At 46.5% G+C, this 27355-nt stretch overlaps 2 pseudogenes; both read right to left on the minus strand.

Moving 5' to 3' along the window:
- Positions 1-594: 594 nt before the first annotated feature.
- Positions 595-3297, minus strand: LOC136551503 (pentatricopeptide repeat-containing protein At1g79540-like; annotated as a pseudogene).
- A 5076-nt stretch (positions 3298-8373) lies between these two features.
- Positions 8374-16757, minus strand: LOC136548514 (aspartic proteinase nepenthesin-2-like; annotated as a pseudogene).
- Between the last annotated feature and the right edge of the window lie 10598 nt (positions 16758-27355).

A 27355-nucleotide genomic window follows, 5' to 3' on the forward strand; every position in this document is an offset into this window, starting at 1 on the left:
TCACGAACCCTAGCCATCCTATAAATGTCTTTCTCTCCTTCCTTCGTACTCAAATGTTGGTAAAGATCCTCGTACACTCTACCCTTTGCCACACAGCTCGTTTTGCAGTCTTCTTTGCCACCTTGTACTTCTCTATGTTGTCCATACTCCTGTCATGGTACAAGCGTCTATAACATTCTTTCTTCTCCTTAATAGCCCTTTGGACTTTCTTGTTCCACCACCAAGTATCTTTAGCCTCGCCTCCACTTCCTTTGGTTACTCCACACACCTCTGAGGCCACCTTCCGAATGTTGGTTGCCATCTTCTCCCACATGCTGTTTATGTCCTCTTCTTTTTTCCAAGAGTCCTCTTCAACCAAGTAGCTGCATAATGAGCTTTAATGGAATACTTTCATCTGTACCACCACTTGAGGTGCACTTTTCATATATACCATCAGCATGTGTGAATGACATGTAGGACAATTGCCCACATGCAATTCACTAGCTTGGTGGTACGGCTCAAGTGGTGGTATGGATGAAAATTTCCAAACTTTAATTGCATAGAAGCTCAGAGAGTGTAATAAGGGGTGCCTCAAGTGGCGTGGCCTCATTATTGAAGTTACAACTGAATTAGTGGGTTACAAAATCCACTGCAAGAGCTAAGAACTCAGTGAATCAAACCCTACTTTGGGGTTACCTAGAACAAATTGGTACAGATAAAAAATTCGAAATATCAGCAGCCATCTCGAGAGCAAGCTCTGTAGCCCTACAAACACTACTGACATTTCTATTGATTGTATAACAAACCTTTTGTAGACTCACGAAGATATGCATCCATATCATATCCTACAAGATGCATTCGCCATGCAAGGGCCTGTGCGTCCTTCCTCCTGTGACGGATACAAAGACTACTAAGTAACCGGTTGCCTGCATGTCTTGACATAATGAATCGTTTATTCAATGTATAGAGCATAACATCAACTGCTGAATCTAGATTTCTTTCCCAACATAGGTATTTGCTAAGATGAGCACAGCAAGCTGGTGTGATATCAATGCCAGACTCTTCAAGTATATGAAAAATCTTGAGGGCGTCATCTATTCTCCTTGCTTGAATGAGGCCTATGAGCCAAATGGTGTAAGGACATGAGTTTACTGAGCCATATTCTTGATCAATCTTGATTAGCTCCCTAACTGCTTCATCCAGGGAACCCTCTTCAAACTTTTTTCGGGCACTAGCAATTACTTCATCTTGGGCTGAGAGATTGTACTTTTTGGGTAGGTGATCAAACCAGAGGTTGATTGCTTGTGACAATTTGTTCATCCTACAAAGCGATCTCATTATGCTATTGTAGATTGACAGACTAGGGGTGCCACCACTGTGTAATATGTCCTGGAACAATGTCATGGCATCATTATATCTGTGTGCCCTCAAGAGGCTATCGATAAGAGTCCCATAAGTGATCTCATCAAGAGAGAACCCCTTGACTTGGAGCTCTCTGAAGAGTCTCAGTGCTCCATCAAGATTCCTCACTTTACAGAGTCCATTTAGCAGTGTGTTATACGTGACAACATCAGGAACCACACCACTGTCTATTATGCCTCGAAGAAGCTTGTAAGCTTTAAGCACCTGCCCAGACTGGCACATACTGTCAACCAGCTTTTGCAAGCTCTCACTGTCCCTCACCTGGTTTGCACCAAGTGTTAACCGAAGGAACAAGGAAGGGTTATTTCCCACCTCCATCTTATAGAAAAGCATCCGAGCTTCCTCAAGCCTGTGTGCCCTGTAGAGTCCATCGATGAGCACGTTGTATGTCATAACAGTTGGATGGCAGCCAACTTTCACCATCCCATCAAAAACCTGAATTGCCTCATCTACAAGCTGTTTCTTGCACAACCCATGTATCATGGTAGTATGTGTATTGGTGTCGAGGACCACGTTATTCTGCGCCATCTCTGACATCAACGAGCGAGCTCCATCCAGATCACCGGCATCACAGAGGGCCTTCAGCAGCGTGTTGTAGCAGAAGGTATCAGGAGTAAAGCCTTTCGCTTTCATCTCATTGAAGAACGCAAAGGCATCATTGGTTCTTCCAGCCTCTGCACACCCACGGATCATTATAGTGTACAGAACAATGTCCGGTGAGAAATCAGCTTGCTCCAACACCTCCATGTAACAATGGAATCCCTCTTCATACCGACCTGCCACGAACAAACCGTCAATCAAGCAACTGTAGCCCTTCAAGCCAAGTACAAAGGTCCCAGTACGACGGAGTGCCTCAAGCTGCTCAATGGCCTCGTCAACTCTGCCAGCCTTGCATAACCCACTAAGGAATGCATTGTATGTGACTTCATCAGGCGGACACCCTTTGTCTTCCATGGAATGTAGCAGGTTCTCAGCTTCCTTCAGCTGTCCGGAATTGCACATCAACGATAGTAAGATGGTGTGTGTCTTGACGTTGGGAGTGATACCCCTCTGGAGCATTTCGTCAAACAGCTTGAGCGCGTCCACGGCCGTTCCCCGCTTGCAGAGGCCATCCATGAGCACATTGTACGTGGCCCTGTTGGGCAGGCAGCCGGCGGCGACCATCCTGTTATAGAGCGCCAGGGCAAGGGGAACGACACCACCGCTGGCGACGAGGACCCTGAGGACGGCGTTGTAGACGAAGGTGGTGGGGCGGCACCCGAACTCGCCCTCCATCCGGGAGAAGGCCTCGATCGCCTCGTGGTGCCGTCCGGCGGAGGCGTGGGCGAATATGAGCGCCTCGAATGCGGCAGCGGGGGGTTGGAGGCCGGCGGCTTGGGCGTCGGCGATGGCGTCGTACATGGCGGCATCCGCGTCGGTGACAAGGAGGATGGGGACGACGGCGCGGGAGTGGAGGAGCGGGGAGCGGAGGCGCGGGGTGAGCGCGGAGAAGAGGAAGAGGCGGAGGCGGGAAGCGGGCGGGAGCGCGGCGCAGAGGAGGGCGTCGGCGACGGAGTGCGGGGTGAGTCGGCGCTGAGAGGAGGGAGAGGCAAGGGAAGAAGGAAGGGAGCGACGGCGGGAGCGTGGAGAGGAGCGCGTGGAGGGCGTCGCCGGCTTCGAGCTCGGCGGCGAGGTGAGGGGCGGAGGTGTGGATAGGGGCGGCGCCGGCGGGAGCGGGGTGGGGTAGTGGGAGGAGGGAGCGTACCGCCGCCGCACATCTCATAAGGTCATCGAGGTGAATCGAGGTCGAGGCGGACGGAGGCGGATTGCGGCGGCGGCGCCGGTAGGAGTGGGAGAGGTGGAGTGGGCGGCGAAGACAGGGTGGAGGTGGAGGTGGAGGTGGAGGCGGAGCTCGGGGAGCGAGGGCTTCGCTGGATCAAACTGATTGATTAGGTTGGGCCCTCCTTTATTTTCTTCTTTTTGTCAAAATTCCGTTTTGCATTGCGATCAGGATCAAATTTCAGTACAAAGTTCACGGGCCCAAACTTTATAGACAGGCCATAAGTTTTCAAAAGGAATTACACACGAGTGAAATAGCACTACGTTTTCTAGAATAAAGCAAGAATTTCAAATAGCTGGCTAAGTGATTTATGAGGACATAAAAGGTTATAATGGTACATAGAGGAAACTATTTCATTTATTATTTTTATAACATGATTTTTTTTATTAATTATGCACAAAACATGTAACTAATGATAAAGATAATGATGCACGCAGCAGCAGCCTGAGCTCTGTGGAGGATAAACCTTATGAAATTCAATTTTGATACTGAGTATACCGTACAAAATAAAGTTTTCCTATGGCGAAGTGTGAACCATGGTTTGGCAATAAGACTAAACAAATAAGGATATTGCCTAGAAAAGGATAATATGCACGAGTTGTGTGGGCTAGAGGTCGAATTAGAATTCCATGCAGTGGTTGTATGTAGGCCCGGTCCTGTCAATTTATAGACCTGGAGCGAAGCCGGAGAGATGGACCCTTCATTATAATTATAATAATATGCATAAAAATTATATCCATCTCTATTTTTTCTTTTTTCACTTCTATATAAATGCGTGCCTTTTGTCAACACGAGTACACTAGAATTTTAGAAATACTAGATTCAGTTTAACGTTAAAATAAAAATAAGTGTTAGTAAATTACCAAGTATTTTTTTGGCGAGAGACAAGTGGAGAACATGAATAATAATTATTCACTGCCCTGCACCATTAGGAATTCCCCAATCCCAAATTAGATCTGAGTCTTATATTCTAAATAATAACGATAGGGGGCAAAGGCAATTAGGCAAATTAAACATTGATTAAACAATCAACAAAAGGGCTTAGGGAACAGGGGCAATTGGGCACGGCACTTTACCTGAACACGTCTGGATGCAAGGACGTCTCGTATAGTCGTAGTGTCGTACTTGCTTGGCTGGGAACGGAGTTATGGAGCGAGCAAGCGGAGTAGCCAGTGCGTTGCGCACGACCGATCGGCGACGGTGACGCCGGACAGGCAGACGCGAAGGCGCGCCGCGATAAAACCACGAAGGAGAGCGGCCGTGACGGAAGGGAAATCGACAGACTCTTTCTTACACGCCTGGTATTTCCTATAGGCCATATATATATATATATATATATATATATATATATATATATATATATATATATATATATATATATATATATATATTTCCTATTGCACCAGAGTATTGTCAACTAGCTTACATACTTAAGATTGGGCCCCTAAGCTTAAAGGGCCCTGTGCATGGGCACAACTCGAACCCCACCCCCTAGGTCCGGGCCTAGGTTGTATGTGGTCAGGCATGAAACATGCGCTCTGCTAAGAGGAAGCATTGTGTATTGTTGAAAGAGGATCCATTCTTTTGTATTGAACCGGATGGGTTACTCTCTTAGAGCAACTCCAACAGAGATGCTATTTTTGATTTTGAATCCAGTTTACATAATTTGTGGTATAAAATAGACTCCAACAGATATTGTATCTGGTTTTCTAAAATACACAGCCTGCTATCCCATGAATTCCACTAGGTAAATAAAGCAAACCTACGACGCTCGCCATCACTCTTCCCACGCGATTTCCTGGGTGCGGGGAGTCCTTCCCGCAAAAGAGCGCTTCACGCAGCTCTATTCTCCCGACACCCCGCCGGTACACTGCTTTGTCTGGCTTCGACCCTTCCCGTCCACAACCACCGTCGTGCTCTACGGCGTCGTCGCTTCCCTCTAGGTGCCGGTGCTCGTCAACATTGTCATGGATACGCAAATTCACATAGCTGCAGTGCCTGCGTTCGCCATCATCCTCCCTGTCCCCATGCCGCCCCAGTGCCCCACACCGCCCGAGCTGCAGGAGGAGGCGGTCATGGCGGCGCGTGGGTGACGGTGGGAACAGGCACAACTTAACTAGTCATCAGATCAGCCGCACCCGCACCAGGGGCTCTGTGGAGGCCGCCGAACTCTGGCGCCTTGTAGCAAACTCGTATGCTGCTGGTTCTGCTGGCCACCGCGCTGCACCTGCACGGCTCTAGTAGTAGCAGACTAGCAGCAATGCTGTTCTTTTAATAGAGTACTAGGCTACTACTCCAGTAGAACAAATCGAAGAGATCAGCAGCTAGCTCTAGAAATTGCAGTGATCAGACTTGACAAAGTTCATCTATATTGTGCTGGAATATATAGTTTTGTACTGAGCCATGTCAATGATCTGCACTTTGCAATGTCATCGATATGAACTCTGTAAAGGAGCTGCTTCTAATGTGAGCACGATGAAGATGTTACTACCTGTGTTTCAGGCACCATCACGGTAGTTTGCCCGGTTGGGATTTGGGCAGGTGACGTCGAACTTTTCAATGTAGAAGATGAGAAATAGCTAGGCTGTTGTACAGTCTTCTTCTTTTGAGGAGTTTTCTATTTTACAGAATAGCTAAAATATGGAATTTGGCAACTAATTTTAGACAATCTCTTGGAGATGCTCTTACTGCTAAGCTATGTTAGCAAGGAAATGGTGGAGTTGACTGCTCTCATGTTAGGGAGAACTTGGTTTTTGAGAAATAAGGTGGTCCATGGTGCTAAGCTTAAACGTGTGGTCGCATCTGTCATTTTTTCAATTGAATTATATTGATTCTCTACAACTTAGCGGAGGACCTGAAAGGTAATCAAGCTATCATTTCAAAATCTGAACAAAGAAGGCAAGAAAAAGAAAAAGCAAAGCCAAGTGACCATCGGAACATTAGAAACCTTTAGAGTAGAGCTAGGTGAAAGTGAATATCGATGGAGCTTTTAGCCGAGTAATTGGCCGTGGGGCCTTGGTATTGTGATCCAGGACGGTGCAGATATGACTATTGTATGTGCTTAGAAGGCTATTTTTATGGGATGAATGCCCAGGAGGTTAAAAATTATTTTGTTGGGAAGGGGTACAACTCGTAGCTAAATATATACGGGCCAAAACAATTATCGAATATGATTGCTCCACAGTTATTGTAGTTGCCTGTAATATAACTATGGATAAATCATAACTATATTTTGGTAGACTCCCTCAGTCCAAAAAGAGCATTATTATAGGATTCAGGCTGGTCAAACGTTCTTAAGTTTGCCTAGATTTATAGAAAATATTAGCAACATTTCTATCCTCAAATAAGTTTATAAAAATATATTCAACGATTTATCTGATACTAATTATGTACTATAAATATTAATATTTTCTTATAAATTTGACTTCTAAGAAAGTGAAAATGACATGTTTTATAGGACGAAGGAGTAAATGATATAAAACATATGTCTAGGACGCTTTCGGATATGAGATTTCAATCCGTGAGGGGAGAGAATAATGACACAGCTCATGGACTGTGCATTTGGCAAAAGGTATGTAACAAACAGTGGTTGGCGCACGTAGGGCCTTTTCGGTTGGTATTAAAGCTGGCTGAAGCTGATTTGTTATGAGAGAAAAATACTGTAGATTTTAGCTGATAAGTTCAAGCGAACATGCCCGTAGATTACTCAATACGTGGAGTCTTTAATTGCGAAAGAATATTATAACATATTTCTTGAGTAGTAAATATAACTCTCTTTAAGCATATGTTAGAATTTTAGGAATTTCATATTTAATTTAATTAAAAAAGTAGTAAGTTCGTGACAATATATATATGTACACGGTTACAGTGACAACCATGACGAACATACTGATAGTAAGCAAAACAAGTATCTTACTGAATATAGAAACTGTAAGATCATAAATAAACCCTATGGGAAGACTATAGCCGAAGGCTCCAGTGGCTCCATGTGTACTAGTCGATATAATATGTTGCTGCTCGAAGTCGTGGACCATAGTCGATACAGGAAGATGTTTGCAGTGCAGTCCCGCAAACATCCACCAGGAGCAGATGCAGATCGGCAGCACGTAGTTGCGTCAGATGCTCCCAAGAAACTGATCATCTGGCAAACGTGGGCGTGGTTTCTGAGGCCCGCTGTCCCAACGCCTGCACGCGCAGGAGAATGGGGAACAAGAAAGCAGCAGCCAGCAGCAATAGAATAAAGACAGTGCTTAATACTCCCTCCGTCCACAAAAGAATGTAATTATGAAACAAGTATCATAGTTTAGTACTTCAAATTTGACCAATTATAGTTAAAAAAATATAAATATTTATAATATCAAATAAACATCATTAGATTAATTACGAAATGTATTTTTATCATAAATTAATTTGAAGTTATAAATGTGAATACTATTTACTAGAAACATGGTCAAACGTGAAGTACTTTAACTGATACGCATACCATAGTTACTTCCCTTTCATGGACAGAGGTAGTATGTATGTTCATGCGTGAGTCTAAAGACGAGCACCCTTCTTATAGGAATGAGAGATGAAAGGCAAAGAGGTAAGGAACCTCGACTTTATAAAGGCGTTCATTACGGTAACCATAGCCATAACAAAAGAGTTACTGGTAACCGCAAATATAACCATAACTGTTACAAGTCCAATCATCAACGAGAATTAACCCACCGGCTCAAAGTGACTAAACCAGCCCACCTGGTACCATGCCGTGGTTGTCCGATCTCGCTGATCCTATGCTCGGCGCATCATGCAGTCTCTGTTGCGCCTAGCATTCGTTCTGGACCTTATGATTTATTTGATTTTAATTAAATAAAATTAGGCCAAGCCCAGTAAAATCTAACAGCATATCAGTGATTTTAGAGAACATTTGCTGGGAAACCACATACGTACTCAAGGCAATATTGTTGATTAATACTCTCATTTTCAGAAGAGAACAGAAAACTAGTAGTACTATCTGAGTGTCTGGTTTCTCGTACCGCTAAATTTTGGTATACGCTAAAATGACATGAAATTACATGATTAGACAGTTTATTTTTTTCGCGAGCTTCCCTTTTTTGGTGGAGCAATGTTCCGATCCCACGCACCATCAAACTTATATGGCAATCGATAATTCATAAAACCATGTACACCGCGACCCACAAGAAATGGGCAAAGAGCATCGGCAACGAGATGAGTGGCGGTGGAGCTGATGACAGCCGATGCCCTGGCGTCCCTTGATAGGAATTATTTGACGGCGGGGGCGGCGGCGGCGGCGACGACGCTTGCTGGAGCGATTCAAACGCCAGCGTCGAACCATGGATGTCGTAGATCATGTGCGTGCCGGCCTGGATGAGGCTGCCGAGGAGCGACACGTGCCCGTCCGGCGACGGCAGTATCGTCAGGCACTCTATGCTGGCGTCCATGTAGAAGTAGTTGCCCACCTCCAGCTCCATGACTGCGTTGCCGTCGAAGACGAGCGCCATGCCCGGGATCGCCGTGGCCAGCGACTGGCTCGCGTAGCAGACGTCGAGGCCAAGCGCCGAGCCGTTCACCGTGGGCAGCCGTATCCGACTCACTAGCGCCTCTCTCAGAAGCTTGTAGGCGCTCTCCTCGAGGAACGTGACGGGGACGGCGATGCTCAAACACCGCCGGAACCGTCCTTACGGAGGTCGAACGTCCCCCGCGGGATGCCAAGGTCCTTGCCGTCGACCTGTATGCCAGTCAGCCCGACGAGGTAGATGTTGGGGTAGTCATCGCTGGCCAGGAGCGGGGTGGTCAAGGCTCGCTTGGTCTGCGGCGTGGCGTCATCGCCAAAGAGGATGAAGCTCTGGGTGTCAGTGTCAGTGTCACCGTCGGGGGCGAAGTAGTAGGAGAAGCGCCCGGCGTCGAGCTGCGACACCAGGGAGAGGGGGCCCCTGCCGAGGCCGATCACGCCGGACGCGCCGCCGAAGTCGCCCACGCTGTCGAGGCCGCACCCGAAGACGACGTCATCCACACGGGTCGTGTCGAACGTGAACGACTCGGTGGCGAGGTACCCGGTGGCGTTGGCCTCGCCGCCTCTGTACATGTACATGTAGCCGCACCCAGGGACGTCCACGCCGCAGTTCTGCGCTGCGAAGTTCTGGCACACGTCGCTCGTGCACCGCACCACCGCCATTGTGGTGGACAGCGTCGAGTAGAAGGGCGCGGCCGGTGTGACGCCGCAGGTGGCGCACGAGCCGCACTGCGTCCACACGAGCTCGCTGGAGATGTCCAGCGCGCCCGACACGCTCTGTGGGGGCGTGCCCACTTGGTAGCTGTTCAGGAACATGTAACAACCCGGGTTTTTGGAGAAGCCAAAAATACGAACTTTTTAAATTTTTCCTACAATATGTGAAGCATGTAGATGCTAGGTCGAACTAAGAACAATTTATAAATAAATTGTTGCATACATATAGAATTACTTGTAGGAGTTTGCCGGAGTTCTTTTGTTGGTTTAGTGTTTTGTGTTGGAGAGCACAAGTCCGTAGCAAATCCTTTTGATCTCTTCTAGAATATCTTATGAATCCCTTTTCCTCTCTCTCAATTCATCTTTTGCTTTTGAACCTCATTCGAATCCCTTGATCTAATTCATAAAGTCAATCGACCTTCCTTGTAAATCAATGCACGTGAGTTGTCAACCCATGGCATAGAGTAGGATAGAAATAAAGGAATAGAAAAGGACAGGAAATAGGAGAATGAAATAGAAAAGCCTTTCGGCCCAAGACGAAGCACCAGCCCAACCAGGCCATCCCCTCCCTCTTTATCCACTGTGCGGCCCGCTCACCTCCACCTCACCTCGGCCCACACGGGCAGCAGCAGCAGCAGCCCAACCGAGCCCCCCTCTCCTTGCCCCACCGGCCCGTCTCGCACCCCGTAGGCCCAGCTCGCTAGCCGCACGGCCCACCAGTGCCTTGGCCCAGCCTGGCCAGCAGCCGGCGCCCCTTGCCAACCCTAGATGCGAGCAGATGCTCCCAGGTGCCGCCGCCGCTCGGGTGGCAAAGCACGCGCCCGCGCCTCACCTGCTCCGCTCCTCGATGCGCACCGCGTACCCCTTCTCTGCACGGAAGCCGAGGATCGCCGTCCATAGTGCCTGGAACCCTAGCCGATGCCGCTATAAAGTGCGAAGCAGTCGGCACCCTCTCCCTTCCCCAGCCGCCACAAGCCTCTCCACTCCTCTGCCTCCTTCCCGTTTCCAAGAGAGCCATAGCCATGGCGCCCGGAGGCCAAGGCGATGTCGGCTACGGCACCTCCGCAGTGCCCCTGCAGCACCGCCTCCGCGACCGCGCTGCCGGCATCCCCACGGCGTCCGTCTTCCTCGAGCCGCGCCTCAACCGCGAGACCACCCCGACGTGCACGGCGACCTGCACCAGGCCTCGCCACCGACGACCGCAAGACTTCACCGCACCCAAGCCACCGTCGTCCTTCGTCACGACCACCACGACGTCTGCACGACGATCGTCCCTGACCACCAACCTATAGCCAAAGCCTGCCTCCCTACCGAGCGATGGAACACCGGCGAGCAACATCCTTGCCAAAGCTCCTATTTTTCCGTTCCCTATCGTCGCCCTCGCCTGAAGATCGGCCTTCACGCCATGTCTGGTTCACCGTAGGAAAGCCACAGCCTCTCCGTGCCGGGACGCGTCGTGCCGCGTCAAGCTCCACCCGGTCGCCCGCTACCACACCGGTGGAGGCCGCTAGCCGGCCACGACCACCCTGCGACCTCCACGGCTGCTCGCCCTGCTTTGAACCGGCCTCGTCCCATCGACGCCCTCGACGTCTACGACGCCCCTGCACCGAGCACCATGACACGCCCCTGCTCTAGGCCCGTGACCACGATGACCCGAGCGCCCTGCCTTGCCCTGGCCACCATCTGCGCTGCGCCGAGCCCCTGCACCGACGCTCTCTACATCCCCCTGTACCGTGACCCGAACCTCCACCGTAGGCGGCCTCCATAGCACCAGCCATCTCAGGACTGTCCGCGCCACCAAGCTTCACCTCATGACGACACCCGAGGCCTCGGAGAACGTCCGTGCGCGACACCATCACCGTGGCCGCGACGTTGACGCGATCGCGTCCCGAACTGCACCGCGCGGACGCCCTGGAGCCAAGCCCGTCGATAAGCACCAGACCCCCAAAGCTCCGCCTTTGATTCGTTGCCTTGATGCCTGTCTGTCCGGCCTTCAGTGCCGCACTGCCCGTGGCACCTGCACTTGCACGCACAGCCACCAAAACAGTGCCTATTCTCGGCTACTCAGGAACATGACGTCTACGTCATGCACACGAGTGCTTGCCTCGCCATCTTCACTGGCCATGGCACCGACTGGCACGCGGCACACGACCCGACGCCACTGCACGCGCCGCCGTAGTCTCCGCTCCGACGTGCCAGTACCGGACACAAGCCACACCAGCCCGGACGACCTCACCTATGACGTTGCAATGCGGCACACGATCACAGCCAGCCCCAAAGCCCCGCCTTTATGCGTTCCCTTGTTGCCATCTCTGTTTGCTGGTCGTCGAGCCGTTGACACCGACTCACCGGTCACCCACGGCGCACCACCGTGGTGCCACACCGCTGGACCCACTTGTCAGCAGGTGACATCATGCTAACATCATGATGACATCAAGCGGGTCCCACCTGTCAGTGGCCCAAGAGCCCCGGTCCCACCTGTCGGACTGATGACGTCGTGCTGACATCATGATGACATCAGCAGAACCCCACCTGTCAGCCACTGTTATAGCTGGACCAATCCTGCGCTGCCATGTGTCAAGCCCTGGAGTAACCTTCCTTTTTCTTTTTCAAGAAAAGGAGTTAACCTTTGGAAATTCATAGAAAATTCTTACGACCTCAGAAAAATGTGAAACCAGTTCCCACATTTTTCTAAAATCGAGCCCTACGATGTGGACCAACCTTAAGTACTTTTGACCCCTCAAAATTGAAGAGCCCACTCCTTGCTTGCACTCACACCATTCGCGTAAGACATGTACGATGCCCTGGAATGCCACCATATGGTTCCAAGCACCCCTCGGCCATGATCTATGACCAAGCCACTGACTCGACGCTCTTAGCCATGCCGCAGCGAAGAGTTACCATGACCTCATCGTGAGCCCCGAAGTCCGTAATTGGACCACATGGCATTGATCACCGCATCATGGACTGCAGGTTTCCTTTCTTTGGTTGCCCTGACGGTTCCGTGGAACCCTGTGTCCGTGTTTCACCACTGTTCCGGCTACCCCGAGTCACGAGAACATGCTGTTGAGATCTACCGGGACCCGCACTAAAGGCCAGTTGAGGTAGTCACATTACACAACTCATGGACAAAGCCCTGGTATACACCAGCATGACCTAGCACCGTGCCGTCATTATATTGGGTCCGTTCCTGACATTCCTGGCAGCCTCGTTAAACGAGGGCGAGCCGTTGAGAAACCGTGTGATCCCTAGCATTGTACCGATGATAAGTGGAGTCTTTTCGACGTCTTGCTAACCAAGACCACCATTGCCGAGACCACCGTTGCTGAGACCACCGTTGCCAAGACCACCGTTGTCGAGACCACCAGTTGCCGAGACCACCATTGCCGAGACCACCGTTGCCGAGACCACCATTGCTAAGACCAACGTTGCTGAGACCACCATGACCCCGCCTACTAGACCACATGGCCTCGCTGGCTGAGACCACATGGCCTCGCTTGCCTGAGACCACCATGACCCCGCCTACTACGAGCCGTAACCTCTGGACCATGAACCCTAGTCGTATGTCTTATCGAGACCATGGAAAGCCCCATCTCGCATCTTTCCGTATACGCATATCTACCTTGTCGGGCCCTATTCTTATGACCTATCTGTCCATGACTATCTTATAAGATCTATCCATCACCCAGCTATGGAATGTGCTACTCCACAGTCATGTCGAGTTGCTACGTCTTTCGGTCGTGTTTGGTTCTTATCGCTGGTTGTTGGTGTTGTTGCCTGTGTGCCGAGCCTTCGAGCCGGCTGAGAGATCATACCTCGTCTAGACTGTTGTGATCGCGGGATCCATCTCGCCATGACCGTGATGCCGAGTGTAACTCGACCCGTCACTTTTTAGTTGACTTCATAGTACCATGAGTGTTAGCTCCTGCCTTCGGCCCTAGAACATGGTCATGATGGATTCGATGTCGATACTAACATCAATGCAGATATCACCCACACGCCTTGAGCCCTCCATGACCAAGTCCTATGGGAGATGACCTGGAGATAACAATCGTGGAACGATGGGTGCCAACTCAGTTGGTATAGCTTGTGGCCGTGAGTTCGCCTCGCCATGACCATGGAGCTACGCCACTCTTTTACTTTTACTTGCCTCTTCATGCTCAAACCCCTGTATGCTTGTACCTTGTATGACCATCGCATTTCCTTGATTCCTGCAGTGACAACCGTTCCGCTATGAATTAGAGAGATGTCTTAGTGCCAGTGCACCTAAGTCGGGTACCCTACGAGTGGTTTGCGCACTTATACTCTTTAGTGAGTCGCCCCTTCCAATGCCCTGTCTTCTGTCGTGGCGTGTGTGCTGGAAGGAGTAGACCTCCATTCTCTGATGTTATTGCCCTATTAGCCCGCTCTGTTCGGTCCCGCCTGATCCATGGCGATTGGATCAAAGACCGGACTATCTCTTTTTAGTTAGCAAAGCAATGGTCTATGTCGTACCTCGGACCCAGTGCGTGTCGACCCGATAGGCCATCTAAAACCATCTTTCCCGAAGATGTGTCTGAGAACATGACATGGATGTGCCTAGCTAACCCCCACATCTTTTGCCGTGTTGAGCGACTCTCTTCTCGGCTCCCGACGTTATTATGTCGTGTGGATCGAGAGGACCCGTAGCTGTCCAATCTCTTTGTGCTACTGCATTCTACCATAGCGGATGAGCCGAAATACATTGGAGCCAAGTCACAATAGTGTTATTCATTCTTGTCTACTTCTTGTATCCAATGGCGACTTGCGGGATATGGCTATAAGAGCCAAACCCCGTCGTTCTTTCTTAGGGCCCGACTTCCAATCCCTATCAATTCAATGACACCGGGTCGAAAGATCGTGAGTTGTGGTGTTTGCTCTGGATAAGCTCGGGCTTAAACCGTTTATCGTAAAGCCATACTGGCTTGGCCATGACTTAAGCTTGTGCTCAGCATACCACCACTCGTGTTTCTTTGGCCCATGGATCGGACATCAGCCGAGAGGGCCAAGTCATTTCCTCTTTGTGTTCCTTCTAGGTCTTGTCGCCTTTTTGGAATATTGTTTGTTTTCTTGCCTTGAGTGAGTTTTGGAGGTAATTTTCTCGAGGACAACGTTGGATCAGGACCCGATGGAGAAAGAGGAAGTGATCGACGACAAGACCCTACGAAGAGGAGACCTTGCTGATCGACTACATCAACTAACGAAGACTTGTACCACTACTACCTCAACATCGCAGGTGTCATGGCAGCACCCTCTTTTAGAGAAACCTATTAGACATTGCATAATATCTAGAACTGCTAGCGCTTTATATTTAATCATTTGCTAGTATATTGATGCATGCTACTACCTGAGCCATTATCACCCTGATGCAACCCACTCTACCGCGTCACCCTGCTTTGTGCATTCGCTCACTTATACATGCTGACTTGCTTGCTTGCTTGCATATTACACCACTATACTTATTATTAACTCCACTTCGCATTATATCAGGGATGTGATGCTGGTGGTGAACCTCTGGGAATGGTTTGGTTTGGGAAGCCAGACTCGGTGGTGTATGAGCGTGCTGCGTGTGTGCCTTGGGTGCATGGAGAGTGAGGGTTGTGTCGACCGAGCTAGAATAACGACAAGCCTAGGGGCGAGTCTTGCTATGTGGTGCTACCTGGGCACTTGGATATGGAATACCTATGGCGGGTAAATGGTAATTGGAGGTGTCCTTGGGCGTGAACCTCGGAGAGGTGAAGCCCTAGGGTAGAGGTGCTGTGGTGGCACGTAAAATGGAAACCCTGATGAAGACATTCTGGATTGGTCAATCCCTAAGGACTTACTAGTACTTAGACTCACCGGGAATCCTTTACATCCCACTCACCCTATATGGTGCAGGGACGGTCAGACTACTTGGTAGAGCGATGCCACTACTGCTAGGCGAACGTGTGCAAGGAGGTACGGGGCGCGCGGTTTTCCCCCACACCCTTCCAAGACTTCAGGAGGCCTTGTGGACTTGGCACTTGACATCCGAAGGGCCCCAGCTCTGTCTATGACTCACAGTATCAGCCATCCCAGACTAGACTTGGGATGTTCTAGGGCTGAGAGGTAGGGTGGCATCGTTCTAGAATAGCAAGCGACCAGAATCTGCCTAGATGGGGCACCGTCGAGGATGGCTATCTTGTGGGTATGTGAAACCTCTGTATAGTGTATGGTTGATCGATCGATACATATGCCGACTTGTCGGCTATGGACCTTTCCTAGGTATTGCTTAAACTAGATAGGAGATGAGTCCTTCTATCCTCCCTCCAGGGTTGGGGCATTTTTCGGTCGTGAGCCTTAGGGGGCTGCGGGCCGTTGAGACATGGCCGAGAGGGAGTTGGCCTGTCAACCTGAGTGTGTGAGATGAGATATGGTGTGGTGGCGTGGAGATGGTTTGGGATGGATGGTTGGTGGATGGATATGGATGGTGTGGTGGTGAATGTGTTAAAAGTTGGATATTATTATTATATTACTAACGTTATTTACTTCTCATGCGCTAAGAATGCAAACCACAGCCAAATATTAGGATCGCCAGATCCCTTGTTTATCTTTTTCCACTAAAGCTCATCGGTGCTGACCATGGCCTGCACACATCTGGCGGATGTGCAGATTTCCTATTTCTCAGAGATGCTGACTTTAGAAGGATTAGGAGGTCTCGTGCCTACGCTCAAGTTTGGTTCGGAGATAGAATCTACGCTGCACTACGCCAACTCTGATGATGCCCGTGAAGGAGGAGCCTTCACTCGATAGTCTTCCGCTAGATTATCTCTATAATAGGTGTGTTTCCTAGAGATGTAATATCTTGTATTCTTGTAATCTTATGATGTATGACTAGTGACATTGACTGAAATATGATAATATGATGGAATCAGTTCTTGGTTTCATCATATTATAATTCATTCTGTGGAATTTTCCCTTCGTGGAAAAATTGAGGATGTTTCAGAACATACCGGCGTTGGTGGCCAGGGCCTGCCGGCTCTGCCCACCGTTGCTCCCGTCGCTGGCCGGCTTGCTGCCCTGCTAGCCACTGCCAGGCTCGCTTTGATCATCGTAGCTACCACCGCCCTGGCCCTGCTGCCCCTGAGTAGGGAGGAGATCAGCCATGTCCGACGCATGGTTCTTGAAGAACTTCCACAGCTGCTGTTGTGTCCTTGGGGTCATGGTCAGGCGTGGATATTTGCCAGCTCTAACCATTCACGTCGGCATGAGGATGAGGACAAGGAAGACAATGGCGATATAGGGGACTATTATTCTACGATCTTCCATTGGAGTTTGGCATAGGGTTGTAAACTTGAATTGGTGAATGTGTGACTTTGGTGTCTGCTATTTATAGCCTGCACAGTTGACACTACGAGTGAAGAGTCAGTCAAGAGCAGATCTCAAGGCAAAGTAGGACAGCAAAGCCACGATGCTAGACACGGCATGGCCTCCATTGTTCAATGATCATATATAGACACTACGCGCACACTATTATGCTTAGTAAATGCCAAGTCGTCGTGTGACCAATTAATAGCTTAATTATGTGCACCACTCCATGAATTTTAAAATGCATTTGAAGTTGACTTTCCAATGTTACCAACTTGGATTAAGATACATCTTGGCCTCTTAAAGAACGATGTTGTTGGGGAACTTAGCTTGCCATTCAAATACAATTTCTTCAATAAGAACCGCTGGTTTGGACTAACATAGCCCACTTGTCTAAGACCAAAATGAAATTTTCTTATTGGTTTGGAATGTGAGAAGCCCAAAGTTTTACCGGAGGAATACTACCAAACTGCTTTTCCTTTTTTTCTCAAATACGTAGGAGAGCTGCATCTCATTGTATTATAGAGAGGAAATAAAGGCCCGAGTACATTACCAACTCATGCCGGTACCATACATGAGAAGGTTGGGACACTTACAACATTATCACCTATTAGACACCTGACGACCGACAACCAGGCACAGGCACCTAACCAGAGGTCCCTACCCCATCTAACCAAAGTGCTTGGAGTTTCTTTGCTCCAGACAAGCACCACAGTTTATACTCATCTCTAAACTATCTCAAGACCTCGTTAACGGATGGAGTAGCTCCATCAAAGACATAAGAATTGCGATGCTTCCATATCAGCCAAGATGTCAGAATGATTAGCAAATTAACCCCTTTTTTGTACTCTTTCTTGACTCTACGAATACACTTGGCCCACCAATCAGCAAAGCTATGTTCGTTCTGTTGTGGTACTGCTTCATCCATCTCCATAGGAGAAAGGATGATGAACCATATTTGACGCGAGAACACACAATTAGTGAGCAGGTGTTGAATAGTCTCCTCCTCTTGGTCGCATAATGGTCATCTGAAAGTGCATCTAGCCCTTTAGTGGGTTTTGGATGATTGAATGACAACGTGATTAAAGGACTAACCCGTTTGCTAAGTGTGGATAGGTAATAGGTTATCTCACAGGTACTTAATGAAAGCCAAAATGATGTGTTGTTGTATAAACAATCTAGTTCAAGCATAAGACAACAATGCAAATGGAATTCATGCAAAGGCTTATTTATTGTGGGATTTCCGTGCACTATATGAAAGCAAGCTTGTAAGAATTAATTAATGAGACATAAGGGATTGCATATGGAATGGTCTCATATTTGAAGCTTGCTAAATTGAAATGAAAAAGATAACAATACATGAATGTATGATTCAACACAAGATGTGACTTGATGGCTTGAGATGGTGAAGATAGCAAGGAAAGGCTTTGAGGTACTAAGCAAGGGTGAATGGCAAGCGACGGCTTGGTGGCCGAAGAACCTAGCTAGGGTGAAGAAGGAAGTACTTGCATTTAGTTGAGGTACTAATCAAGCTATGATGTTCATGTTTATGTGGAGGATCAAATCACTATTGGAGTGTTTGATGGAAGTGACTTGATACATTTGGGATTATTCAAATTTAATGAATGGAATCAAGTCACATGGTCAAGATGGCTATGCTCAAGTGAAAAGATCAACATCAACATGTTAGCACCCTTACTTGATGAAGATTGGAAGGGACGACATCAATTCAAAAGAGATCAACTCAAGTGGTATAAATTCATTTTTCCTTTGATCTTGAGTTTAATAGGTATGCCGTACTATTAAGAGAGATGCATCATGTTGATAGATAATGTTTTATAAGTGCTCAAGCCAACCCATGTGAGTTTTGAGTATTTGAGCGACAAAAGAGCTAACTTTATTTTTGCTAGTCTGGCAATACCGGACGTGTTCGGTATTTACCCAGCAGTGCTAAAACTGTTGTTCTCGGGTTGGTTCGTCGGGAGTTCCAACGGTCGGGAGTCCCGGCATGGGTCAGGAGTTCCGACGTCTCGCATTTTAACTAACTTGGAGGGTTCACTGTCCTGGTCATACCGGACGTGTCCGATATGCATGACTAGAGGCCAACGACTAGTTTTCAAAAGCCTTGAGGGTCGGGAGTTCCGATGTGAGTCGGGAGTTTTGACGGTCGGAAGTCCCGGCATGTGTCGAGAGTTCTAACACCTCACATACTTTAACTCAGTTACATGTTTTTCAAAATTGCTGATGGTCGGGAGTTCCGACGTGAGTCGGGAGTTTTGACATTTATCGAGAGTTTCAATGCCTCACAACTTCACTGTAACTTAGTTACCGTTGGCGTAGTGTAAGTCATACGGGACGTGTCCGGTATTGCAACGGCTATAAAATGGCTAGTTTTTCCAAGGGGGCTATAAATACCCCCAAGCCTCCACCTTTAGAGGCTGCTGATTCTGCTGATACACACACACGTTTTTGAACCTTGCCAACTCTCCCAACTCTCTCTTAGTGAGCGATTAATCAAATTTGCCAAATCAAATTGTGGGTTGAGTGAAATTCAAAAAGAGAGCAATCCAACCACTTGAGCACTTGTGCATATTGTCAATCTCATGATTCGCATTTGTTACTCTTGGACTCTTCGGTCCTAGACGGTTAGGCATCGACGGAGAGCACCCGAGAGCTTGTGGTGTGCTTCGGAAAGTTTGTAACGGTCGATTCCGCCACCTCGGAATCATCTAGTGGAAGGAGGAAAAGGAGTTGGAAAAGATTCCAGCTAGAGTGACCTTCGCTGTACCCTCTAGGGTTGACCTTCGTTGGGTCGCCCACAGCCCCCTCAACGGAGAGTAGGACTCGAACGAGTCCGAACTTCGGTAAAACAAATATCGTGTCTCAATTCACATTTCATTTGATATTTGTATTGCTCTAGCTCTTGTGCAGGTTCTCTGTGTATATTGATATCTCTAGTAGGTACCTGCAGTTTGGTTTGAAGATAGAAATTGAAAGAAGCAAGTTTGGGGTTGTTCTGCAGAAACCGTGCATACCGGACACGTCCGGTATTCATACCGGACACGTCTGGTATTAGAGCTCTGTGCTAAAAATATTTATTCGCAATTCTAACTTTGTGTTGTAGGGTTGTAACTTCTAGATATATTCTTTATACCTTGTACACTGTGTGGCTAACTTGTGAGGGGTGGTATTACTCTTATTTGGAGTTTCCTATTTGGAAACTCCCTTTACTAATTGTTTCCGCATTTAAAGGTGTTAATTTTTAGAAACGCCTATTCACCCCCCTCTAGGCAGCATCCTAGGTTCTTTCAATTGGTATCGGAGCAAGGTTCTCACCTAAAGCTTCACCGCCATGAGAAAAGGATGTCGACGCCTATCGAGTTGGAGCCGGTGCTTCTCCAAAATGATGGTTCAAACTTTCTAACTTGGTCAATACATGTACTCAATGCTTTTAGAGACATTAGTTCTCTTGTTGAGCATATTGTGGATGCAAGCATACCTCTTCCTATAGTTGATTGGAGCAACTACAAAAATTTGTCAAAAGAGGAAGAGATATGCGTGCAACTCAATGCTCAAGCTATTAATGTCATTTTGAGTACATTGAGTGTAGAGGTTCAAGATAAGGCAATCTTCAATGGACAACCACCTCTGGAGAGTGCTCATCTCATTTGGACTAGACTTTTTGATTTATATGGAAAATCCAAATGTGATGATGCACTTGAGATCGAGTCAATGGAAAGTATGTCCATTGTGTCATCATACAGTGAAGAAGCCTCACAAGACCTTAAGAGCACTGAGCCAGAGCAAGAAGTGCAAGCAGCGCATGACCTGCTGTCTACCTGCATGTACCAGACATGTTTGGTATGCCTACCGGACGTGTCCGGTATGGCCAAGGTAGTAGACCAACAAGCAGCTATTTGCAACGATGCTCAAGCCCGGTGGCGACCAAGTGATGAGTCAACCTCAGTATCTCATGATACTCATCACTTGTGTCTCATGGCCAAGAAAAGCAAGAAAAAGAGTAACAAGAAAGATCAAGAAAAGGAGAAAGCATAAGTAGATGATCAAGATGAGAGTGATGTTGAAGTTGAAGACAACTACAACCTTGATCATCTCAACCGCAAAGACAAGTTCATCATCATGAAGATAGTTGAAAAGAATGACGAGCTTGAAGAAGAGATTGAGAAGCAAGAGCAATCATTTCAAAAGCAAGAATTGTTTGTCATCTTCAAGATGGAAGAACTAAAGGCTCTAAGTGAAAGGTATGAAAAATTGTCAATTGAGCATGCTTTAGTTACTAAATCCTCTTCTAGTGTTTCACAACTAGAGAAGGAAAACTTGGAGCTCAAGGCAAGGCTAGATGAACTATCAAGCAAGTATAATGTGCTACGAGCAAACTATGTTCATCTAAAGTGCTCTCATGAGGAAGTAGTAGAATCAAGCTTCATGCTTGATGTAGCTCATGAGGTTATGATCACCTCGGTAAAATTTTCTCAACCTCTTACACATTCACTCACTAGTAACCATCTCAATTAAATATTTCTTGTACTAATGAGTGTGCTCCTCAAGCAAGCCAATCTTCGATTGAGGTAAATCTTATAGAAAACATAGAGCTCAAAGAAGAAGTGCAAAGATTAAAGAAAGATGTGATTCGGTTGAAGGGTAAGGAGAAAAGCACAACCTTCTCAAGATAACCGTGATAACATGGTGAAGAAGCTTGAGAAGGGTTCAAACTTTGCTTCCTCTAAAGCCCAACAAAAGAATCACATCTCAAACAAGGCCAACCCAACCAAGAGCAAGAAACATGGAAAAAGGATGTGCTATGGTTGTGGATTGTATGGACATGAGTGGGCTAAGTGTCCACACAAGAGTTGGGCCAACAAGGTTGAAGCCGCCAATCAAAAGGCTTCTACCAAGGAGGCCAAGCAAATGAAGAATGATGGACAAAGTGCTTGTCTCATGAGCAAGAAATTAGGGGATCCTACCAAGAAATGCCCAATGTACAAAGAGACAAGAAAGGAAGCCCAAGTTGCAACAAGAAGATGCTATGGATGCAATGAGATGGGCCATAAAGTTGATAGATGTCCATACAAGCAAAACAAGCATAAAGCAAACAAAGGCCGCATATGCTATGCTTGTAAAAGAAAGGGGCATCTAAGCTATGAATGCCCAAATGGTAACTCACCTAAGCCGAACACATTTGTTTATAATGATATGCTTAGGAAGACCACAAATGGAGTTAGCATTAGCAAGGTGATGTGTTCACCACAAACTAGTGCTAAAGCCATTTGGGTGCCTAAGCACTTGTTGACTAACTTAAAAGGACCCAACAAGAGTTGGGTACCAAAGCGTGCTTAGGTTAATGATGTAGGTACTTGGTGATGAGATGAAGGATTCGGGGTGGTTGAGCAAGCAATTTGACAATATTCACTCAATCTATCAACCAATTCTTATCATAATCCCTTATATGGTTGACCCAAAGATAATTCAATGAACATATCATATATTTCATCCTCACCATTGGTAACAAGTACCTAAACCTTTTAGGATAGCCACCTTGTTCATTTCATGTTCTATAGTTCACAAATAGGTACATTTGTGAAATAATAAAAGTGGCTAATTAGATTCAATTAAAAAGAATTCTACTTTGCCATTTGATGCTTTTGATCGCTCTCTAGTAGAGTAACTTATTTGTTGAGATGCTAGTATACAATAAATAATAAAGCTAAACAAAGAATCACAAGCAGCGAATTAATTGGTTCTATCCTGCACCTATCGGACGTGTCCGGTATTACTATCAGATGTGTCCGGTATGGCCAGGGACAGAAAGGCAGTGCTTATGTTCTGAGTATTCTAGACGTGTCGGTATACCTACCGAACGTGTCCGGTATTGTAGGAACCAGAATACTAATAAGATTACAACTGAGTCTTTGATCCATATATTTTCATATATCCTCAATTTACTCAGAAGCTTGTTGTTTATCAAAACTAAGTGGATTGTGAGCATCTCTTGAACTCAATTGTAAATATGGCAATTTTATTAGGTTTATGGTCAAAATGGAAAATTGGCTCTCAATTTCTTAATGGAATGAAAGTGCTTGTTGAAAGTCATTCAAATTACTTGAAGCACTTATTTAGGGGGAGCTAAATTTCTATTTTGCACCATTGTGGACTAACAAATTTATCTAGCATTCTTTGTAGTTCTTTGGATGAAAATGTATCTAGCATGATTATTTGGCAATTGAGGTCAACATAAAGATCATCATGCTGTTTATCTTCTTAGTGGTATTCTTGTGGGCTCAAGGCAAAGGTATGTGCTTACGTACATACATTGTAAGTGCATCTAAGGCCCTTTATATGTTAGAATGTGCATTTGTGTGACATAGGAGAGATATTTTTCAAAACCCATAACTAGCATGTGTAGGTGGTGTGAATTTGAAAAACTATTTGAATCTTGGTCTTTGTGACCTAGCCTTGTCATGTGATGATTATAGCTCTCATTGATCATTTGATTGGCTAATCCCACATGACATGGCTTTCTTAAGTCCACAATCTACTATGTCTCACTCTATCTCTCTCAAGTAAGCGAAATCTTGTATATGCCAAATATTTGGAAAAGAGAAAATCATTTTATGGCATTGGATAAGAAAAGTGATGATACTCAGTTTGGATCAAGATTATATACCTTTTTGGACTGAGAAATAACAGAAAAGAGGATTGGAAGAGAGAAAGCACATTTTGGAATAATTTGGGCCAGCCTGCGTATATCGAACATGTCCGGTATGCTACCAGACGTGTCCGATATGAGCGGGACTATAAAACCGAGTGTACCCCTTCAGCCTAGACAGACTTGTCTTCTTCCAAAGCCAACCAGCCAATGCCCTTCTTCCTCACCTAGGGCGACCGAGGATTTCACCAAGGAATAGGAGAGAAGGAGATCGCATTGGAGAAGGCTTGCATCAAGATTGAAGGACTAGGGGATTTGGATTTCTCGCATTCGCATCTCTCCTCTCAAGGTACCCTAATCACGGACCTTGTCTGATCTACATGGTCAATGCATGATTTTGAAATTCCTTTGGTCAATATGCTGCATTGGTGATATAGAAGCAATGCCCAAAGTTTGGAATTGATCCTGTGATGGTTTGAATCAAGGAACCCTAGTTAGGGTTGCTGGTCGCCCTGGCCCAACAGAGTAGACCCTCTGCTTTCCTTTGATTCAATCCAATCTTAGAATTGTATATTAGGCATAGTTTCTTCTGTATCTACGTTTTGCAAACCTTGTGGCAGTGGTGTGTCGAGGTGATTGTAAAACCTTGGATAAAAGAATCTATGTCTAATTACAATTCAAGAATAAGCTATGGGCATGTATCTAAAATTCTATGGAAATCTTTGGATACAGGATAGTAGCCATGAGTGGATGACAGGAGCCGAGGTCCAAGCACAGGCATGATCCCGCACTTGAAAAATACAAGAAGGCAAGATAGGAAATGCATCCTGGATTCCAGCCGACCAGTAGGAGGTCTACCAGGGCTGCCTCTAGTGCAGCAGCTCAGTATACAGAGGGGTTAGGGAGCTCTTCTTCTAACACTAACACTAATGAGTTCAGAGTGGAGTCTAGAGAAGAAAGAAAGAGGAAGAGCACTGATAGAGGATCAGATGGTGATAGCTCAGATGAGGAGCAGGAGATTGAGGAGGAGGAGCTAGTTCCTCCAGTTCAGCACCAGCCTAGTCAGGGGATGCATTATGGTCTCCTTGAGACACACCTACCCAATGTGCCCTCTTATGTTCCCAGAATTGACTACAGGGGAAAGGGTATGACCAGGAAAGCTAGAGATGAGCGAAGGGTTGATCCAAGAGGCTTACATAGGGTTCAGTATGATCCCCGCTTCCAGACAGCTTTTCACCTGGACTTCTACTCTAGTGTGATTCTCACCAAGAACCCAGTTATTGCTAGGTCTCAGTGGATTGACTAACAGTATGTTAGAGAGTTGTAGAAGGCCTCAGTTGATCATGCCATTGCTATTTGCCAGCACACTAGGGTTTATGAGATCATGGAGTTCCATCATGACCTGGAACACAGAGGTAGTAGCTCAGTTCTATGCTACTCTGTTCGTTGAGGAGGATGAGAGGTGGATGCACTGGATGCTTGAGGGCTAGTGGTACAGTGTTGACTATGATGTATTTGTCGCCCAGCTTGGCTTCTTAGAGGATGATCTCTAGAGGGATAGGATCCACATCGAGCAGGTGTTACCTCCTGAGCAGCTCGCCTACATGTACCCTCTAGGTGGAGAGAGAGGAGCTATGGGGAAGGTTCTAGGTCTTCACCCCACTTATAGATACCTAGACAGGATGTTCAGGAAGACTATTGACTACAAGGGTAGAGACAAGGGCAACATTGTAGATTACTCTAGGAACCTACTCCACAGGATGGCACCTGATGCTCGGCCTTTCAGCGTATTTGACTTCATTTGGTCAGAGATCAGGAGTGTGGGAGAGAGGCCACTTAAGGGATGTGGATTTGCTCCCTATATCATGTATATGATTGAGTAGGTGACAGGGCACACATTCGAGTATGATAAGATTCACAAGGCCCTAAAGATTGTTGCAGATCTGCCTGAGATAGGTTTACCTCCAGCAGGACTAGGAGGACCAGTAGCAGCACCAGCGGTAGATGCACCTAGGAGTGGTGCACCTAGCTGGAGCTTCACCTCCACCACATGCTCCTTCACATTCTTCTTCACATCATGGCAGTCCTCCCTCGCCTATCCACAGGCTCTTCAGCTCCATATTTGGGATGTGCCGAGACATCTAGACCCTGGCAGCAGAAGGAGAGGGAGGCTAGGAGGAAGGACACTCGAACCTTGAAGCAAATTGCTTCTAGGCTTGAGCTTGATCCTCCTAGGTCTCCTCTATCCGAATGAGGTAGCTAGTGAGCCTAAGACCGAGGAGCAGCAACAGGCTAGATATGATAGAGAGTATGTTGAGTTCATTCAGCGATAGCAGCAACAGGCACCTGAGCACCCTGACACTATATCACTTTAGGCTTGTATGCCTCCTCACTCTTAGCCATGTCCCAGTACTATAGATGACCTTGCTTTAGATTGGTGGAGTGACCTGATAGGTGGTGGCGGCTACTATAGGTCTAGTGGCTATGACTCGTCTGGTGTGGATGGTTCTCGTCCAGCTGGTGTTGCACGCTCAGATGATGAGGAGACTAGCAGAGATGATGATGATGAGTGATCTTAGCTTTTAGTGATAGCTTGTAGCCCCTTTGTCCTTAGTATGTCATTGTTGGACCTTTATGGTGATAGATGACAAAGGGGGAGAGAGACTGATTAAAGCTTCAGGATAGTTTCATTTGCTTATCTTTGTACCTGAAGATATGTATTGCAGGCTGTAGTTTCTTGTTTTTGAGCTTCATTGATGTATCTTGGATTTGAGATAGATTGTATCCTATGAGAGATGAGACTCACTTATGCTTTATCTATGTATCTCGTGAGACATGATCTTAATATATATTTCAGTGGTTTATGGACTTGAGAAAATGTGTAATGAGTGCTATGTGTGAATTACATGTGTTATATTTATTTTCATAAGGACTATGCATGTTAGAATGAAAATATTTGATGTGATGCCTTTATATTTATTCTTGTGTGATATATCTTGTCATATGCATCATGGTTTCACTTTGTCACACACACAAGCACCCCACAGATGCAATGATTTAGGGGGAGTCTCCTATATATTTTAGTATGTGCAATTGACATTTGAGGTCATTTTGTGAATTCTAATCATAAGCACATATTAAGGGGGAGCCTCGCATAAATCATTGAACGTAAAAGTTTAAATATTTATATCGTTGTGTAAGCTTTAATCAAGTTGTCATCAATCACCAAAAAGGGGAAGATTGAAAGTGCATCTAGCCCTTTAGTGGGTTTTGGATGATTGAATGACAACGTGATTAAAGGACTAACCCGTTTGCTAAGTGTGGACAGGTAATAGGTTATCTCATAGGTACTTAATGAAAATCCAAAATGATGTATTGTTGTATAAACAATCTAGTTCAAGCACAAGACAATAATGCAAATGGAATTCATGCAAAGGCTTATTTATTGTGGGATTTCCGTGCACTATGTGAAAGCAAGCTTGTAAGAATTAATTAATGAGACATAAGGGATTGCATATGGAATGGTCTCATATTTGAAGCTTGCTAAATTGAAATGAAAAAGATAACAATACATGAATGGATGATTCAACACAAGATGTGACTTGATGGCTTGAGATGGTGAAGATAGCAAGGAATGGCTTCGAGGTACTAATCAAGGGTGAATGGCAAGCGACGGCTTGGCGGCCGAAGAACCTAGCTAGGGTGAAGAAGGAAGTACTTGCATTTAGTTGAGGTACTAATCAAGCTATGATGTTCATGTTTATGTGGAGGATCAAATCACTATTGGAGTGTTTGATGGAAGTGACTTGATATATTTGGGATTATTCAAATTTAATGAATGGAATCAAGTCACATGCTCAAGATGGCTATGCTCAAGTGAAAAGATCAACAT

This window comes from Miscanthus floridulus, chromosome 4 (genome assembly GCF_019320115.1).
Source record: "Miscanthus floridulus cultivar M001 chromosome 4, ASM1932011v1, whole genome shotgun sequence".
Lineage (NCBI taxonomy): Eukaryota > Viridiplantae > Streptophyta > Magnoliopsida > Poales > Poaceae > Miscanthus > Miscanthus floridulus.